Source organism: Mytilus californianus, unplaced genomic scaffold (genome assembly GCF_021869535.1).
Source record: "Mytilus californianus isolate M0D057914Y unplaced genomic scaffold, xbMytCali1.0.p SCAF_1, whole genome shotgun sequence".
Lineage (NCBI taxonomy): Eukaryota > Metazoa > Mollusca > Bivalvia > Mytilida > Mytilidae > Mytilus > Mytilus californianus.
This window is the reverse complement of record NW_026262581.1, coordinates 31975938-31996782: the sequence shown is the minus strand read 5'-3', so window position 1 is coordinate 31996782 and position 20845 is coordinate 31975938. Positions and strand designations below refer to the sequence as shown.

The 20845-nt window shown below is 32.1% G+C and overlaps 1 protein-coding gene across 16 annotated transcripts in view; it reads left to right on the top strand.

Annotated features, from left to right (window-relative positions):
- LOC127718597 (plexin-B1-like) overlaps positions 1-20845 on the top strand; it is a 338385-nt gene that overhangs the window by 246294 nt on the left and 71246 nt on the right. The gene's annotated exons all lie outside the window — the stretch shown is intronic.

Genomic DNA, 20845 nt, shown 5'->3' with positions numbered 1-20845 from the left:
ACCCATAATGTAAATTGAGCAAGCAGGGGAGAAAACGGGACACGGGATATTTAGGTAAAAACTAAAGGAAGTCACATGTCAAGATACCCCTAATCAAACAGAGAGAATGAACCCTTTCCTAACTATATTTCCCATAAACAATAATATATACATAAACATGATCGTACGATCAATAACCCTAAAATAGAAAAAAGTTTATATTCACTCTCCTTTCGTTCATTATAAATATTCACAACAGTGCAGCCAAGAGTATTGGAACGCAAAAATAAAAGTGAAAATAGAAATTAACCATCGGGGCAAAACAATAAAAGAATGAAACATCATACATACAAATCAATTAGACGTAACTTTTACCCTTAAACATAATACTGCGTATAGTGGCTAAGATATAGTATAATGGCATGAACTATAAAGAACAGACGTCTTGCTAGTTTGATGAATGTATTGACAAAGCTAAAGGAAGTACGTCAACGATTGTGACGATACAATTGAGTGGCGCGCTATACTATTCGTCTAGTATGCGGACTTCACAACATCCTGGGGCCGCGCAAAAGATGAAATTAAACATATTAAAACTACAATATTATGTGACACTTGACAATTACTGAAAAACTCTAAAGTCTCTGAAATGAGTTAATGTCTATAAAAAACTAAATAAAATTGCATTTACAGTCTCTGAATTAAGAATTATTTCCATTTGTCCATTTCTTAATGTTCTCCATGTCAACACTTTTTAGCTTTACGGCTTAAGTTTCTAGAACTAGAAGGATAATTAATATCACATGTATTGTCTATTATAAAGTCTCTATTTGCTGACACTTCAAGAGGATAAAATTTTGTACTCGAACGCGAAGTGAGTCCATTTTTTGTCCTTTTGTCCGTATTACAGCAGATCTCGTATTCCCATCACCTCCAATGTTCAATTGATCAATTACAGCTAGGTTCCACTTTGTCCTCGGTGATTCTTCGTACACTTTTACAACATCTCAAGAGAGATAAGATACTCGTGCTTCCATTTGTACCAAAACTGTTGAATAAGTTCAATAGAGACAGTTTATTCACAGATTCACGAGTCATCTCATACGTCGATTGTTCAAAGTCTCTATTATCAGGGTATGGTAGTGTTGTGATCCTACGTCCGTAAAGTAAATGTGATAGCGTTAGCGGTTCGTCTAAAGGATCTGACGAAACGTGAGTTAATGGACGGTCGTTCAGAATAGTTTCAACTTCATTCATAATTGTCTTATGAAGTTCAATGTTGACAATCTTTTGTAATTCCTACCAATCTTTCCCAAAAGTCAGCGTACCACGGTGCGCGTTTTGGAATAAATGTCCATTTTGTACCATAATTGTTCAACTTTTTTGTAAGTGACGCTGATCGTGTGAGTTTTTCTATATGCTTAGCTGCTGCAATGTAGGTAGTAGCATTGTCGGATATCATCGTTTTCGTTAATGATTTTCGACTTACAAATCTTCAAAATGCTAAGATAAATGTTTCTTCTGTTAAATTGTCCACCACTTCTTGATGCACAGCGCGAGTGTTGGCACATGTAAATAAACATATGTAAGCATTACTAGTAGTTCCATCGTCGTTTTTCACTGCCAGAGCACCCGTAAAACCAACTCCCGTTACTGTGAACGGCGGTGCTTCTCGTAGTCTGTCCTTCGGTAAGGTTGGCGGATCTCGAGCTGTATACGGTCAGCTTTTAACTTATTTACAGGTCACACATTTGCGTAATATACTGTTCGCAACTTATACTCGGTATCCAATATGTCTGACGGAGTAGTGTGACGGAACTTGACAGTCCTGAGTGTAAATGTGAAATGTGAGTATCCATTATAATGAGTTTAGTTAATTTATTTTTTGCAGGTACCAATATAGGAATTTGGTAGATTCATCCAATGGTGCGTTATGAATCCGTCCTTCACAACGAACCAAGTTGTTCTTATCTAAATAAAGTTTCAGTTGTTTAACTAAGTTGTGTGTCTTGGTCTCTCCTATTTGTAAGCTTTGTTTCAAGTCACAATAGTGTATTTGCTGTACTTCTTGTATCAAAGTTAACGTTACATTCTGTAGTTCTTGTGTATTAAGGTTTCCAGTTCGTTTTTCTCCTGATCTACAATAAGCTATAAATCTTTGTACGTAGGATGTAATTTTCAAAACTTTCTTGAATGAGTTAAATCTGTCAATATCAATTATGTTTTTGATTTTCTGTGTTAAATCGTGCGTATTCAGTATTTGTGTCGTATCAACCGTAACTTCTTGTTGAGCAAACGTAGACATAATTTGCGTTTCATCTATTTTCCATTCTGGCCATTTTTTCTCCTTCGTTAACCAATCAGGGCCGTTCATCCATAACACGTTGTCTCTAAACTTTGAGTTGTTATTCCTCTTGATAGTAAATCGGCGGGATTAGATTCACTTGGGAAATATTTCCATGTAAACTTTTCTGTTGGTTCTTTGATCTCTTTCACTCTTTTGGCGACAATTGTCTTAACGTCTTGTTCGAACTCAACCAGCTCAACACAATTTGGCTACCGCTCCATAATATGACACGATTAACATTAATATGAGTCAATGCAAAATATGAGATAAGAGTCGACTTCCAATTACTGCAGCCATTAGTTCTGTAATGAGACCTATATTTATATGTGTCTTTCTAAAATATGGTATTTGTATATATCTACGTTGATCAATCTGTTTTACAGAAACAATGGCGAATTTGTTTTATGCTGTTATTTTGACATTTGGGCATTATATGTGTAAGTAAATTGATATGATTCTTCACATGCTTTCACTGAAAATTGAATATTGCCTTACACAATTCAAAACTGTAAGTTTTCAAATTAATAATTATGGTGTTTGTGTTTTCCTTTCATAAATCCACAACAGCATCGCATTGATATATGTTTTCACAGTACATTTTAATGATTTTTTTTGGCAGTTTAAAAAATCATTACAAAAAGGTTTTCTTCGAAATCTGAACAGATAGACATCATGATAGAGTGAAGTAGGATTACATTATTAAAAGGAACACATATGAAGTCATAAATATATGTATTGGCAAAGTAAGGCAACGGCTCCCGTATGTGTCCAACCTATGAACATAGGGTCTGTTGGAAGCGGTAAATTATATGTAAATTGAAAAGTATCCAAACTCATAATTGCAAACTAAATGGGATAAGTATTCAAATTCTACATGTTCTAAAATGTTGTAAATCAGATCTTTAAAATAGAATCGGTAATAAAAATGGAAAATTTAAATAAATTTAAAATTAAAGTGCGCTAGATTGCAAATGCTCAACCCTGGCAACAGAAGACCAAAAACAACTGGAGAAATTACGGTTGAGATGGAAATGAAAATTAAATGAATTTATTTTCTAAATTTAATAATAAATTGACAAATTAAGGTATTGATATAGCCTATTAAGTCCACCACTAATTTAAACACGTTAGAAAAACAAAGACCATACATAATAACTTGTTACCGCCCACTTTTATCAACATATACATGCAATATAACAATTATTCTGTAGTTTAAAGAATATGGCCGTCGATACCACCTAATGGACTCCCAACACCAGGAGCCTTGTCGTTTTGTGAAAAAAAGCTATGTAATTCTAATTGTTGTTCTGTTCAATGATTTGTGTACAATCTCTCAACTATATTTTAAAATCGGCATAATTTTAAATCAAACTAATTTTGACTATATTGACAAATCTGGCAGAAAATCAATAGTGCTTATAATGTCTTAGCGCACATGAAAGGTCTTGTTCGATGTCATTACAATCACAATTAATAACTAAATTTGCGAGAGTTCCTCGTGTTTTTGTGAATGCAATTCTATTCAAATTTTTGCTTGCTTTCAACTCATTACTTCTCAGTACACTTTTCAGACAAATCAGTACTATTTTTATTTGTACATATACTTTAAATCTACTGAACAGTCTATAAATTGAATTAACATTTCTTAATAGACTGTTAACGATGTGTTTGATCAGTACTATTTTTTCCTTGGACAAGTCTGAAAATTGACCGGAAGACTGAAAATGACTAATTGATTAATTTTTCAGTCTTTAAATATACAAAAGATGGTTTATCTTTACATTGGGCAGTGAGTAAAGTTTTGAATCCAAGAAGCATGCTTTTGCTATAACATTTTAAGTGTTATCTACAACACTTTGTTTTAAATATGAAGTCTATTACCGAAGATTAAAAACTTGGCACCAGACGGTGCGCTAGCATAACCTTGCACTGATAAATTTGCAAAAGAAAATTAGGTTGGGTTGTTCCAACAAATATATTTCCTTGACCACTTGTAGGAAACATTGTCGGACCTTTTCTTGTTCTTATAGGGTGTATGAAAAAAACGACAATATTATGCTGATGAGAAATTGCATTAGTATCACCGTTATTGGTTGATCTAATGCGCATGGCTTTTACCTGTTTATTATAAACCATACCTTGTCAAATTAGAAATAAAGAATATGGATCACCCTTTAGTTGTAGTACTTTATACATGCACAATTCTGATAGTGTCTACTTGTCAGTTACTTGTTCGTATTCATTAAGCTATCATATCAAAATCAAAAGGCCAGTATAATGGTAATGGCTTCAAATATGTAATATCTTTAATAGTTCACATCTTAACCAACATAAATACCAGGATATTAACCCCTCTAAAATATCATGACCAAATTGTTTGCAAATGGCCAAATCCCTGCCGTGCCCTAACAAAAGTAAAAAGGCTCAAGGACAGAAACCAAAACGAGCACGCTCGAGCTCTATATTTTTATACATGTAGCTCAAATCAGTGTTTGATAACCGATACGGGAAAACCACATAAGAAAACAATCCAACCATATCGACCAAAACCCTATCACTTCCTTAAAGACAATTGTTCATCATAACCTGTGAAAACATCGGCAATTCGGTCTAACATCTTTCAACATTGCTTTCAGAATTAGAGCAATGTATTCCCCCGAATACAAATTGTTAACCCCTTTTCGAAATATCTCTTTTACCGGTTTGAGAATGACAATCGTTCTGAAGTTAGATTTGCCGAGAAGAAAATGAAATTGTCTTCCGGTTATTAGCGTCTTTCTGAATTGGAAACGTTATTTGCGGAACATAACAAAGCGGTTCGGGAACCATTAAAATATGTACTTAAAAAAAGAAGTATACAAAGAAAACATAGAAAAAAAGGAAGACATTTAGATAAAAGTAAACAATTAAATACCCTTGAGAAGGTGGTAATCTTCTATATGAAGTTTTAAGCAGACGTGTTGATGGATTGGGTCTTATTTTTCATATGAATTGAACGAAATTAAGTGTATACGGCAACTGTACAGCAACCCTTAAAAAACACACACATAACAGAAGAGACTTTCAAGAAACAACTACGGAATCTGGAAATTCGTCAATGAGAAAGTCACTCAAATTATAATATAATGATAATTTTCTATACTTCATACTGTTATGAAATGATCTATTCTAAAAAGCCAATCTTTATAGTATGTGTTTAATATGTTACTCTACAGAAGTTATTAAGAAAGTAATTCAGAAATCTTGTGATCTAAATTCAAGGAATATATAGCAGTATGTATGTATGGATATTGACAATTACACTGAACAATTTGAATGTGTATGGCACTTGCATTTCTTAACGCATATAGTTTTTGGAAGAAAGCCAACAATACAATACAGTAACCCAGCGACGCATACCTGTAAATGAAGTACATTTATAGAGGTAATATATGGTCTTATAATATGTGTTTTTTAACCATTTTGTATCGATGTTCCGAGTTTGAAAGCTTGTAAACATGCACATCGATATTTTCAGGTAACAGGTGCACAATTTTTGTTGTAAACTTGTTTTGTTCAGTAGTTGTCGAAATGAAGAGGAATGCATATAAATATAATCACTTCGCAAGAGTTTATATGAAAGACAAGAGGACCAGGTTCATGCTAGGGTAATTTAAAAAAAATTTTTTTTATTGATATTCATACTATTTTAGTATGACGCGTTGTTTTCAATGATTGTTTTCGACCTTCCACTTATATATTACGTGTCTGTGCTAAAAACTAACTACCATCATGTGTGTATTAATGTCTATTTAGTGTAATTGAGAACAAACAAAAACAGCGAATAGCGGGATTGAATTGTTAATAACCTGTGAAAACATCGGCAATTCGGTCTAACGTCCTTCAACATTGCTTTCAGAATTAGCGCAATGTTTTCCCATGAATTTAAATTGTTATCGCCTTTTTCGAAATATCTCTTTTCTAGACGGTGACCATACGTTTTTATTTCCTTATTTTGTTTGATAACAGACTTTGAATCTTTTATTCAATTATCGTCGAGAAACATTGATCTTTTTTTTAAAATGTAATTTTTATAGATATTTGCCATACAAAAGGCGGGACAAATATGTAGCAACATATCGTTACATCATTTGTCCCTCAGAAAATGATTATATAAATCTGATAATTTTTACTAACAACAAGGTTAACAGAACAAAAAAGTTTGATACAATGCGGACATTTTATAAAATATTACACTGCTTAAAACTACAAGTCCCGATTTCATAATTCCATAATTGCATATATTGATTCTTATTTATGATTAAGAATACCTATTTCGTACAACTGACTTTTTTTTAGGGTTATATGATTTTAAAAGAGACTTTATCTAATGGAACAATTGTTTCTTTAACGTTAACATCACATTTGATATATGAATAAATGAAAGAGGAAATGTTTGATCTACTGAATGTATTTTATGAGTGCGCATTACAAAAATGTCAAGGAAATTAATTTATTCATGATATGATCTATTGCTCTTAGACTGGTTTTAATCTAAGACTAAAATGTATATAATCTTTTCATTATCAATGTTTATAATATTGAGGATGTAATGTTTTATTTGTTCCGCCTATTTTGTTTTTTTTTATAGAAGTTTGCATGTTTGGTGAATAGATAATGCAGCGAGAAGAATTAACTGTACTTATTTTTTTGTGAAAAATCTGATGCAGATTCCTAACAAAACTGTTTTCAAAGTGTTAACATATCTAGCGTAGAAGATTAATCTGAGAAACGACTCAATAGTTTTCCTTAATCTTCGGTTAAGAATATCATTTTCTTTTGTCATTTAGCTCAGTGTGACCATAATGTTGACTTCCAGACCACAAAATCATACTTCTACATGAGTCATGTTCGGATGCTTGTTAGGGATTGGATATAATTTCAGAAAGCAAAATATTGGGAATATCATAAAAGTATTAACAAAAAATACAGAACGCAAAGGTATATTTAAAAGGGGGAATGGAAGTCCGAAAAGCCTGAAAAATCACACCTTAAACTATATCTACCAATGAATAGAGTGGATAAAAACTGTCACATTCATGGCTTTGGGTTGCTGACCCAATATTTTCAATGAAATAGAACTATAAATATCTGTCATACAAGTAGGAGGTTTAGCTAGCTATAAAACCAGGTTTAAACCTTAATTTTTCTTCGGAGAATGCATGTACCTAGTCAGGAATAAGGCAGTTGTTTTTTAGGTGTTCCGTTGGTTGATAGCAATTGATGTTGTCGGTTTTTATGGTTCCCCTTTTTGAATTTGCCTTGGAGTTCGGTATTTTTCTTATTCTTTTTTCGTACCGACAGCTTGGTCGTCATACATGAAACATTACTCATCTCTAGTACAACTTATGTTAGATACAAAACATAAAAGTTTTTTTTCTGTTAGATTTGATAAAGATATTTTCAAAACAGACACAAAGGCATACAGAGGTCTGTGTTTGCGATGTTCACAACAACACCAATCGTATCTAGTAAAATCCTAAACGATTTGAATGTTATTTAAGAATTTTTGACATATATTTGTCATTGAAAATTTGTATATGAAAGAATCTTCTCGTTAACGAAAACATGTTATATTCATGATATTGTGCTCTTTTCATTAAATCATAACGCTATGGAATTTAAAATATTTCCTGAAAGCAAAATTATGACCAAATCAAATATTCATAGAATACTTCACCAAAAGTATGAACGAAGTTTTTGTGTTTTTTTATTACTATAGGTTACTTTTTGTCCATTTCAAATCATAGCAACTTATTAAATCAGTTAATCTTCAACATAGTGCAACTTTACCAATATTTCCTCCCTCTGAAACCAGACTTCAATGTATCATATTCAATAGCCAGAATGGTTTTAATTCTAAAATAAAATTCCTGTTATTATCTTAATCCGCGATATTTTATCAAAATTTCAAAGGAAAGGATACGGAACTTTGACCGCGTCCAGTCAATTTTTGAAGACATGTGGATAATTATCATGTATGGCAGATACCATTTTGCAGATATTTGAAGAGACAATTGAAGTATAAACATATTTGTACACGTAATACATTTTCCTATCTTTTTGTATACTTGATTTAAAAACATATCTTTCATGTATTCCGGAAGTAACCCTTAGACAAAATACACCTTTTACGAAATTGTAGTATCTTCAAAATGACTACCATCAACTTAATATATCTGCAACATTATACAACAGTCCTTTTAATGGAAATCCAAAACCATATGGGTGAATTGTCGCTTTTAAACTACATTTTATGATATTTTTATAATTCTATCACTGACACTGATCACTGACATTGAAATGTACTTCATGAGATTTGAAATAATGTCTTCTATGTATTTGTTGTCCCAAAGAATCAAAAGATAAGCACCAGCTCAGATTAAATTCTTGAATAAGGTATGACACACCCTCTACCCTAAATTAATTTAAAATATTCAAATATTTTAGCACGCACTTTACATCAAGGTTTTGCATATTCCCATTCCATTCATTTGAATAGGAAAATCACTGTAACAGTTATAAAATTTTTAGATAAACGTTTAGATATCTAAAGGATATTACAGTCATCAAGGAGGGGTTAAGAGACAAGAAGGATGTATGGCGTGTGTTGCAACGGCTATTTCCCATTTTGCCGTCTCTATGTTCAAATCCATACTGGACAAAAGTCTTGAATTACAATGTTAACTTCTCCCTTCATAATACGAACTTTGTGATGCAATTTTGTAGAAAATTAGGCAAATCACATGATATTAATAATTATTAATCTTTTTGTTTATTATACATCAGAAATCACATTTGTGATGGAATAGATTGATTACATACGTGTGCACATAGTCCATAACAGTTAGAAGCTTAATTTCAAGAGAGCCTGGAATAGAGGATTGTTAACAGTTTTTAAGTTTAATTTTGATATATATTTCATAACTGTAACGCGCTACCTTGGAAACAGATAGAAAATAAAATTAGTTTGATTTCAACCAACAAAACGTATCTTCGCTAAAATCTGGCATGTGAAAAATGGCTGTATAGCTACCCTTATGGAACTGAATTGTTTGCCGCAAACTTGCAGCAGACTTGCTGCAAGCTTGCGGCAAACAAAAAGTTTGCAGGAACACAGAAAATAGTGTTTGCAGATGTTTGCCGCTAGCTGCAAACTTCCGGCAAACATTGCAGCTTTTTGCTGCAAGCTTGCGGCAAGTTTGCAGAAACATCAATGTTTGCCGTAAGATTGCCAGAAAGTTTAAAATTATAAAGAATGTTTGCCGCAAGATTGCAGAAAACTTTGACCATTCTATATGTTTGCCGCAAGATTGCAGAAAACTTTGACCATTCTATATGTTTGCCAGAACATTGCAAGAATTACACAATATTGACTGGGCATGCCTAGTTGGCACTTCCTGGAAGTTATCAATTTGAAATTGTGGCTAGGTCATGTTGGTTGTGTTTGGAAAATGCATTTCACAAATAAGAGATCAAGGAGGCATTTTGGTTCAATAGATAAAGATATTCAGTATGTAATTTTGTAAGTACAAATAATTCATAAAATGTTTTAATAAAATAATTAATGTTATCATCATACATAATAAAGTAAGCAACTATATATACATGTATGTGTGTAATGAAAAACTTTAGCTATTACAAGTTTGAATTTTGTAACTGATGTACTGTACCATGTTTATTAAAACTAAGTTCAATTCTGTTATGCAATTGTTACCTAGCTTTATACTCAATACACATTTGAGATTTATCCTTTTTCATTTCTTAATACATGTATATGATGTCATTTGAGAATGACCCCTGCCCCCTTTTTCAAAACTCAAATGCATGTATGTATTTCCTTAAATCTCGTAAGTTTGCAAGAACTCTTTCAATGACTGTTTGTATACAGACATGAATTGATTTTTTAAAAATGTTGCTGTGTAATTTGAAAGAGATAAATTGAATATGTCTACACACATGACATTGGTATAATGTGTAGTTCCTGCAAGTTTGCCGCAAGTTTGCAACAAACAATTGCCGCAAGCTTGCAGCAAACAAACAATTGCCGCAAGCTTGCGGCAAATCTAATTTGCATAATTATGTTTGCAGCAAGCTTGCCGCAACCTTCATTTGCATGGTAAAATGGTTGCGGCAAGTTTGCAGCAAATGTTTGCTGCAAGCTTGCGGCAATGTTTGCTGCAAACTTGCAGCAAATGTTTGCCGCAGAGCTTATTTTTCGGTAAGGGTACCAGTAGTGCGAATAAACACCATACACTTTGCAAAGATTCACTCATCTAATTTCTATTTCAAAGATCTGAGAATAAAAAAACTAACACTGAAGTAATCTAAGCTATTTTTAAAATAACAAAATGCTATTTTTTAATCTATAGGGTAAACATATGTACAATAAAAATTTCAAAGCTTTTAGAAAATAAAAAAAAAATTAATAGACAAGACATATTCAACATTCTTACCTGACAATCCTCAATTAACGAACGCTACTTTCATAACACCGCTTTCAAGAAAACATAATCATTCAGGAAATTATAGATAATGCAAGCTTTATTCATTTGACGTCACCAGTGTTTGAGCAAAAAATTGATGAGCCAAGGTTATGTCAAAGAACGTCTCGTCCTGTTTTAAAAAATGTTTATTGGAAGATACCAAGACCTATTGATAAATAGTCCGTATCAACTTCACAAATAATACATGATGGTCTTGAAGCATAGATTCTAGTTTCTGACGTTGTTTATCTTCTTAATTACGTGTTAAAGTCCCTTTGTTTGCCCTTGTATATTTTTAACATTTACTGTTAATCCATGTTTTATGATATACCTATCACGTTGACCGGTACTTATACATCCCGCCATTGTGGTATTGTGCTATGGTAAATTTTGAATTCTCGTCTTTCATTTTTGCTTATGGGAGAGTATCATCCTGGTTGTGCGTAAAAGATACTTTGCAACAACTCTCTAGGTTCACTTTAGGCCAATTCAACTTTATCATAAAATATCAAAATGTCCATAATCTAAACAGTGTATGTAAGGGACACGAACCCCAGCAAAAACATATATGGTGTACTCAATGGTGTTGTCATGCTGATTGAATATATATATATAATTTAAAGGTAGGGGTATGAACATTTTTCAAGCTATTTTACCATCAATGGTATGTAGGGGGCAAGGCATGTCCCCCATGATGAACTAGAAAGCAATTAAAAATAAATATGGGTTAGGGATGGGGTTCTGGGTCCTTTTTTTTTTTAGATAAATCTAAATAACAACATTATTATAGGAGGGGGACATGACTCCCAGGGACAAACCCTCATCTGCATTGGAAAGGTCTTGCACGTTCTGTGGCCTATAAATTGCTTATTACCCCTTTATTTTACTTCTGGTGGATATTTGTCTCATAAGCATTGTGAAACGGTAAAAATACCAATGGTATACTATTTTTGGAAAATATTAACATATATGCTTTAAAACTATTATTGTATCGATTTTATCTTACAAAATGTATGAAAATAACGATATACTTATATTTATTATTCTACACTTAAAATACAACTTATGTACTTCGATGAAAATAACACTTGGGATTAAAATATGTTGATCACTGAATCCCAACATTATTCTTATTCAACAAGGAAGAATTAATACTGTCACACATAAAAGCGGATGAATGAGAAGTTTCATAAATCATTTTAAATTTCTAAAATATTGACATTATTGTTATGGTTTTTATCTTTTTATACTTTTTATACTTTTAAAAATTTAATTTCAAAAACGTCATACGGTTAAATGCATATTAACATTTAAAACAAAGGGTAAATGAAAGTGTCTGCAGTATGTGTACACTAGAACTTTGAAATGTTACGTAACAATAGTTCAATAAGTTCAATCAGAGTAGAAATGAGACCAGCACATGACATTTGTCATGTATCTTATATTTGGCTCTATTTACATAGGGAATTTGCAAAATGGCGTCGTGCGCCGCACAATATGCCCTTCTGAATATTAGCATGTCTACAAAATTCTTATAAAAAACGACACTAAATATAAAAGATACAACGTATTAAGATTTTTGCACTATTAATAATGATCTTTTTTTTTTAATGAAATTAACATTTAAGGCTAAATTTACGCATATTTGTGCTAGTTGTGTGAGATACAAATATTAGATCTATTTTCGTTGAGATAGCTGAGGATATATTATGTTACAATAGCATAGTGATCAAACCATTATTTATTCAATAATGTGTCCGGAAGTAATAACTATTTTATTTTTTTTTCATCTTATACATGTACATATTTTATAACTTAACTGCGTATGCATTTAACCCGTATTCCATATTTTTCTGTAAAATAACCCATTTCTCTAAGGCATATGACTTTTTTGCATTTTCTTAATATATATACGCATACTAATGAAATCCTTCGAGAAAAATACACGTGAAAATACTTTTTTGCGTTAAAGTTTTATCTTTCATTCAGGGACAATTTTGATTTACTACATGTAATTCGTCACGTATTATATCTTTTGTTTTATAAGAGAAGACCAGGATATTGACGAACGAACCTATCTCGACGAACAAACCGTAATAGCAGCGGTTATTGGGTGTTTACAAACATACATAAAACTTAAAGAGGATGTTGTCATGTTTAAACTGTAAATAAATGCAAACACGATAACAGATAGAAATGCATAAAATATACAGACTTTAAAAAGGGTTTCATATTATAATTGAAAGACGTTTAAACGTTTTCAAAAGTGTTACATATCGTATGATACTATGTGGTTGTTTTTTCATGTTCAAAGCATTATGAAATGTCCATCACACATATGATTATTATCATATGTTTGCTCTGTGTTTTTAATTTGGTAAGAAAGCCTATAGCATTGTTAAATCTGTTAAATAAAAGAGTAAACAAAGTCTTTTTTAAGAGGACTTAACTATACACAAGGTAATTTGGTCCATAAATAACGCACATGAAGACATTAAATTTGAAAGCATTTACAACTATTTAGAAGGGGAAAAAATATATCAAAATGACTCCCTTTTTTATTTTGTTTGTTTAATTTTATGAATTATCATTGCTTAAAATATTAAATTATCTATGTTTATAATCTTATCTACCACTACTGCGTATGTCTCACCTAGTTGCGAGTGAATTTACCAACTCTGTTACAACCTCTAATTTTACTATCCATACTTAAAACAACATTTTAGTATGGATATCAATATAAGGGATTGTATCAGAGTTAGTAAATTCACTGGAAACTGAGTAAAACAAGCACAGTGATAGATAATTGGTATAAACAATACAAAAAATTAAAAGGAGGGTCTACCTCGAAAAGCCTTGTTAGATCCTCATTTACATACGTGCATGTAAAAAGTATGTTGCGGTCCATAAAATTTCCCAAAGTTAAGGGTCTTTGGATTTTATGAATTTAATCCTATCCAGTATGCACTTAATCAATGCATCTCCTGTAATATGGGTTTGTTTGATACACATGCAATTGTGTAGATTGTTGAAGTACGTTTCACCGATGTGAGCATTTCAAGTTTCATTGATTTCACAAATACTCAGATGGCAAATAATATGATTGATAAGAAATATTATTTGGATAATGGCCAACCTTTGTTTATTTCGGAATTTTGATATATTGCCATACTGTTTAGCTCAACTCCCTTTGTACTTAGAAAGATGGACCCTAAACAGTATGCAACTCCTCTGACGTGGTCTGTTGGATAACATGAACGTTTATACATGTACATGAGTCTGTTGTTGCTTTCAGTCTGTAAACTCATGGATTTCCTTATAAATTCGCAATTACAATGAACAAACTAATAAAATGAGCAGAAAATGCAATGAAAATCAGAAATGCAAAAGCCTAGTTGCATCTCTAATTTGATTTTCAAATGTATCAATATAATAAACTTCAATATCTTTAGTAATTTCACCTTTTTATTTCAAAATATTCATAAAAACTCTTTTGAAACCCCATGTTTTTAAATAAGAACAGGGGTTCCCTGTTCCCAGCATAATGCAACTGCTATTGCTGAAAAGCAAACAGAATTGAAATTGATCATCAATCATACCAATTAAGTAAACTTCAATATCTATGATATCATCTTTTTTTCCTTTAAAACTCATTAAAAACCCTTTTTGATCCTCCATTTTAAAGCAAAGTCTTGTATATTCAGTGCATTTTTTGTTTTCGTTTTTGTAGAAAACATTGAATTATCAATGTGAGGAATTAGCTAAAGAGACAGCAGACGATGCGAATTACTTTACTTTAACATGCGTTTTTATGTTTGATTTATACATGAATATGTATAAACAGCAGCTCCCGTTTCGTATGATTCGTAAAGTTATGTATGATTCGTTCGTCGATATCCTGGTCATCTCCAGTATACCATAGCTTTCAAGAGGGAGGCATATACATTGTAGTGCTTGGGGAGCCTGTTCGTTCACACGTTCGTCGTCAGTGTGACCCACTTTTGTATCTAAAACTGATCCTAAACCGATTTAGAGAATTTTGTGAAACTTTCAATATTTTTTTTTAATTTGTACTTTTGCGCGTATTATTTCTTTACGGTAATTTGATTTTTCAATTAATGGATTTCGTCGTATGTGCACACAACAGTACACATTTGTATCCGCTTTTCCACCTTAACCCCTAATCATAATTTAAAGACATTCTCTCATAATCGCAACCATATAATGTAATTGAGCACCTATTTTTTATAACATTAGTTTTTTGGTACAACATCGATCATTTTTGGGGTTTTCCTAGCAAGCATGGAATTTTGAATGACATTACTTTATTTTGGGGATGTACCCATTTCATATTCGCAACCTTTTCTAAACCCCCTTATTATAAATTATTGCAACCTCTCAAAATCTTGACCACATTATGTTTTTGTGCACCTTCTACTTGTTTGTATCAAAACAATTTTTGGGGTTCCTCTTACCAAAGAATTTGCGTTCCTCTTACTATTGCTTTATTCGGGGTACCCAATTGTATCCGAAATTCCTCCAAATCCCCTTTTTATATTTCATGTAAGCTTTTCTACAATTTAAACTATTTAATGCAATTGTTCACTTACTATTTTATTATTGATCAGAATAGTTGTTTGGGGTTTCCCTTACCAAAACTTTTCCATTGCTTTAGTAAGTTGTAAGTATCTATATAGTTGGAAATAGTAGTATTAAGATATACAATTTGCGTAAATGATTAAAAATATCAGAATCAAGCTGAATAAGGAACAAGACAAAAAACTGAAGGAAGATGAACAAAAAACGTAGCGAGACCGCCGGATGCGTCAATTTGGCAAGTGTATCCTGCTTGGCATGCATAATCCATCAATACTCGACACTCTGTCAGACTGTTAACTAGGGAATAGGACACAATTGGTTCGTTTACAGATGAGACCTGACCTATAATTGATATGTGATCTTTCTAGCCTTCCATAGATATGTGATAATGACCAGTTGTTTTCAAATTTAACCGTCAGCTTAATGTGTAAATGTTAAAGATGAAATCGGGTCGTTGATCACAGTTCTGATACACAACTGTATTTAATTATAAGTATATTGTGTGAAATGATTGTTTTTTTTACGGATGTAAGGCATTTAAATTCATATTTTTATATCAAAGTTCATAAGATAATTAAAGAATTGAGGAACAGCAACGAGAAGCATTTTTTATTAGTTTTAATTTAGTTTTCCGAGCATTTTATGAAAAACATTCGATATTTACCAATCCAGCACATCTACCTCTGACAGCGGTGATCAATTTCCTGATGACCATAGTGACTGTATACTCAAATGAGAATAAATTTAACATAGTAGCATTTCCCGCTCCTGTTATCAAATGAAATAGAAACCCACCCTTACCAGGGAATATGTAGGTACGCTGCATATGAGTATTATATAATATATATAATTCAAATTTGACTTGTCAAACGTCAACCTTCGATGTCTATATCTGTATGATTTTTTTTTAATTAGCTAAAATAATTTTGTGCCAATTTTATTATAATTTTGTAATTTATATAACAAAAATCATCTGTCCAATATAATGGTCAGTTAATTGTAGAAAGTCATCCAGCTGAATTGTTGTCCTATCATTTAGTATACAAATAAACCGTTTTCGTTTGCTAGGGTACATAAATACGTCTGTTAACATCAATAAACGTATAACTCGGGGAAAAAAGCTGGTGTTACAATGTATATAATCAAATATGGATAAAATACGTCTTATCAAAATACATGGTGTGTGTACAATTCGTTATTTTCCGGTCTTAGTTAAAATAATGGTTTCGATTGCATTTTTACATTTTAAGAGGACAAATACTTCCCGATCGATATTTGCTATACACTTTACACTTTATCATGGAAAGGTATTCCTGGTGAAAGGTATGTGGTTTTTTTCTTTAGTAAATTCCAAATTCGCTTTTGTTTATTGTTATTTATTCAGAATGCCTATTAAATGTTTTGAGGAATGTAAATATGTGCACATGTACGTTTTTTTTTAACATTACTGGCAATGTTTTTATATATCGTGTTTATTCCACTATTTTTCCGTTTCATTTCATTATAATTCAAGTTTATTCGTTCTATTTTGCTTCATTAAATACATTATATGTACTACACTTGTATATATTTTTCACATTTTTCGTTTTTTATATTTTAGCACAGAATGTTTACTACGATGTAGCTACAGCTAATATGATATTAAAGTTGCTCATTCTCACAATAGCTGTGTTGACAGTTACAGCACAAAGTAAGTCACCCAATATTTGTCTTTCTTTATCAGTAGTAATTGTTACTAGTATTAATCTTTTATTACCTAAGGGCAATATTTGGACAATTTAAGGGGCCCTTGTAGCGTATAACAATTCAAATTCAAATTCAAATTTCAATTTGGTATTCAAGTTTTTCAAACTTTCACACTAAAATCAAAAAGCGTAAATCATTTTAGCTCTATGTGGTAATATAAATTAGACTAGACTATAAGTACTCAAGTTGTTTTCGAAACAATACGTTTATTTAAATGTTTGTGTGGTCGTCCTTGCCATGAATGTTTCACTTTCGTGTAAAAAACCAACATTAAACTGAATGGTAATGATATATATAAAATTATATCTTACTGTTGAAGACCTCATCAAAGATACCAGCCTTATAATATTGTGAGCCAGAATAGTATACTATAATTTTCAAACGACGTCTTATTAAAGTAACCATCAACAGGTATGCTTTAGACCAAAGATTTGTAAAACCAAAACATATAGAACGCCCGAGAGCATACATGCAAAAGGCTTTTAAAATTAAAAACCAAGTCAAAAACGTGTAAAGGCAAGTCATCTTGACGGAATTGGATTCTTATTTTTTGTCAAAACTGTTCCAAGAACCTGAAATTTCCAAACAGGAGAGGGCAATTTGATTTTACAAACCTATAAAAAAAAAAGCTACAAGATATATAATGACATAACTTATTTAGGTAAACCGTCTGAATATTATCATTACCATTCAGTTTAATGTTGTTTTTAGTGAAACATGCATGGTAGGGATTACCGCAAACACATTACAATTGTCGTATTGTATCGAACACAAGTACCAGTTGAATATATATTACCACAAAGAGCAAATATTTTATTCAAAACTTGTGTTATGTTAGTTAAAATAGATACGGCCGTAAATACGAATATATTCGGAATTTAATATGGGTAAATATGTATTATTCCATAGTTTGTAAAGTATGAGATACCTGTTTGAATATACAAACAAAATTTCCACCCAGTAAGCGAGTCTGTTTATGATTTATGTGAAATAGAGAATGGAAATGGGGAATGTGTCAAAGAGACAACAACCCGACCAAAGAGTAAAGGCCGAACGGCCACCAATTGGTCTTCAACACAGTGAGAAAATCCCGTACCCGGAGGCGGACTACAGCTGGCCCCTGACAAAAAAGTACTAGTTCCATCAAAATGGACGTCATACTAAACTCCTAAACATATAAATGAACTAAAATTAAAAAGCATACAAGACTAACAAAGGCCAGAGGCTCCCGACTTTGGACAGGCGCAAAAATGCGGCGGGGTTAAACATGTTTAGTGAGATCTCAACCCTCCCCCTATACCTCTACCCAATGTAGATTAAACAAACACACAGCAATACGTACAGTAAAACTTAGTTCGAATGAAGTCTGAGTCCGATGTCAAAATAGGTAACAAAAGAAACTAACCAAATGACAATGATACTTAAATTAACAAAGGACTTCTAGCAGTTACTGACATGCCAGCTCCAGACCTCAATTAATCTGATTGAAAGATTATGTCTTCATCATATGAAAATCAAGCACAATCCCTCCCGTTAGAGGTTCAGTATCATACCATCATAGAATATATGAGAAGAACATAGCCCGTATTATGCCAACAACTGGTTTTAGAATAAATGTGTTTATTTCCCCTATATAAGACCCTATGAGTGAATCAATATTAATACCAAAATATGCCATCTTTAATGAACTGATAACAGTATCGTAACTATATCCCTTCTGAATAAGTCTGTTTAAGGGTTTGGTTAGCTTTTGAGGTGAATGCCGACATTTTTGTGCTTTGTAAAGAACATTACCATAAAAGATTGGATGTGAAATACCTGAACGTATAAGATGTCTGCATGTTGATTTATATTAACGAATGATGTCCTTGTACCGATGGTAAAATTTAGTAAATGTTTTGACTAGTTTGTGATATCGAAACCCCTGTTGTAATAACTTTTTCAGTAATACAGAGATTTTTTTCGTTAAAATCAAATACGTTGTTACATACACGAGCGAATCGAACAAGTTGAGATAGATAAACATCATAAGATAGTGACAAGGGAACGTCACCATCTTAAAATGGATAAGTAACAATAGGAAATGAAAAATCATCTCTTTTATCATAGATTTTAGTAATAAGCTTCCCGTTAAAGATATAGATATCAAGATCCATGAAAGGGCAGTGTTCATTGTTAGTACATGTATTAGCTTTATTTAAAGTCAATTCAGCAGGATAAATCTCTTTAGTGTACATACTGAAGTCGTCATTATTGAGAGCCAATATATCATCCAAATATCTAAAAGTGTTATTATATTTTTGTATCAGAAGTTGTTTCGATGGGTCTTTTTGATTTTAGTCATAAATTGTAACTTATAACAATGCAGAAACAGGTCCGCAATAAGTGGTGCACAGTTAGTCCCTATTGAAATTCCGATAACTTGACGATATACGGAATCTCCATAGCGAACAAAAATGTTATCTAGTAAAATATCAAGGGCAGTTATAGTATTAAAGCAGGTCCGATTGACATAGTTCTTTTGTTTGTTGTTACTAAAAAGTGACCTAAAAGAGTTTGAACATATATATGCGCATTCTGACTTTTTAAATGCTCATTTAATCAGGTGTGTGAATTTTTTCTTAATAAGATTATGAGGCAAAGTGGTAGAAAGGGTAGAAAAATCAGAACTTTGCACAGATTCGAAATCACCAATATAAGCATGCAATTTATCAAGTACTTCAAACGAATTTTTGACACTCCAAAAGTAATTAATTCCACTATTTTCAAAGGCCTTAATTGAACAATTTATTACCAGGTTTTTGATTGCACCAAGTGTACTAGTAAGTAGAACAGACAGTTTAGTAGTGGAACATTGGCTTGAAGACGAAATAAATCTATATTTGTAAGGTGTTTTATACGGCTTTGGAAGCCAGTACATAGTTGGAACTTTCATTGTATTTGGTTCTGCTTGTAAAGAGGTAGCTAAAAGTTTATGTTTGTTACAGATGTCATTTTCTGAAAATGGAGTCAGTTGAAATGTTGGTGAATTCGTGATTTCCTTATGCATAACCTCAATGTAAAATTTACGTCAAACAATAATGATATTATTAGCAGCCTTATGAGCCAAGACAAAAACAAATTCCTTGGCGAGTTCTTTTAGCTTATGTTTGATACGAGAAATAGGGCTATTATGGTTGTTGTTAGGAGTGAAATGTTCTTTAAAATGTGGTATACGTATATCAACTATGTTCATTATTGAATTTAAAAAGAATCTAAGGATTTTTTATCAGCTTTTTCTCGTTTTATCCATTTCGAGCAGTGAGTATGGAGTGAGTCGTGGATGATGTTACGACAATCATTCCAATTAATAATTGACGGAGGACGATATTTAGGTCCTTTACTGAGGAATGATTTCAACTCTCGGTCACGAACGATGTTAAGGTTTCCTGTTATAACATGGGAACTGGGGCCATAAATGTATTCGGAATTACTGCAATTTCATGACGTAGGTGTATTGTCACTGATATTTACATCTTCACACACTTTGCTATAATAAAACACATATTTCCGGGTAGATTTTTTGTAAACATAACAAATAAGAGGGAGTTCAGTATTATCAAAATGTTTTTTATGATTGTAATGTTTTAATCCAATTTAATTCAATAAT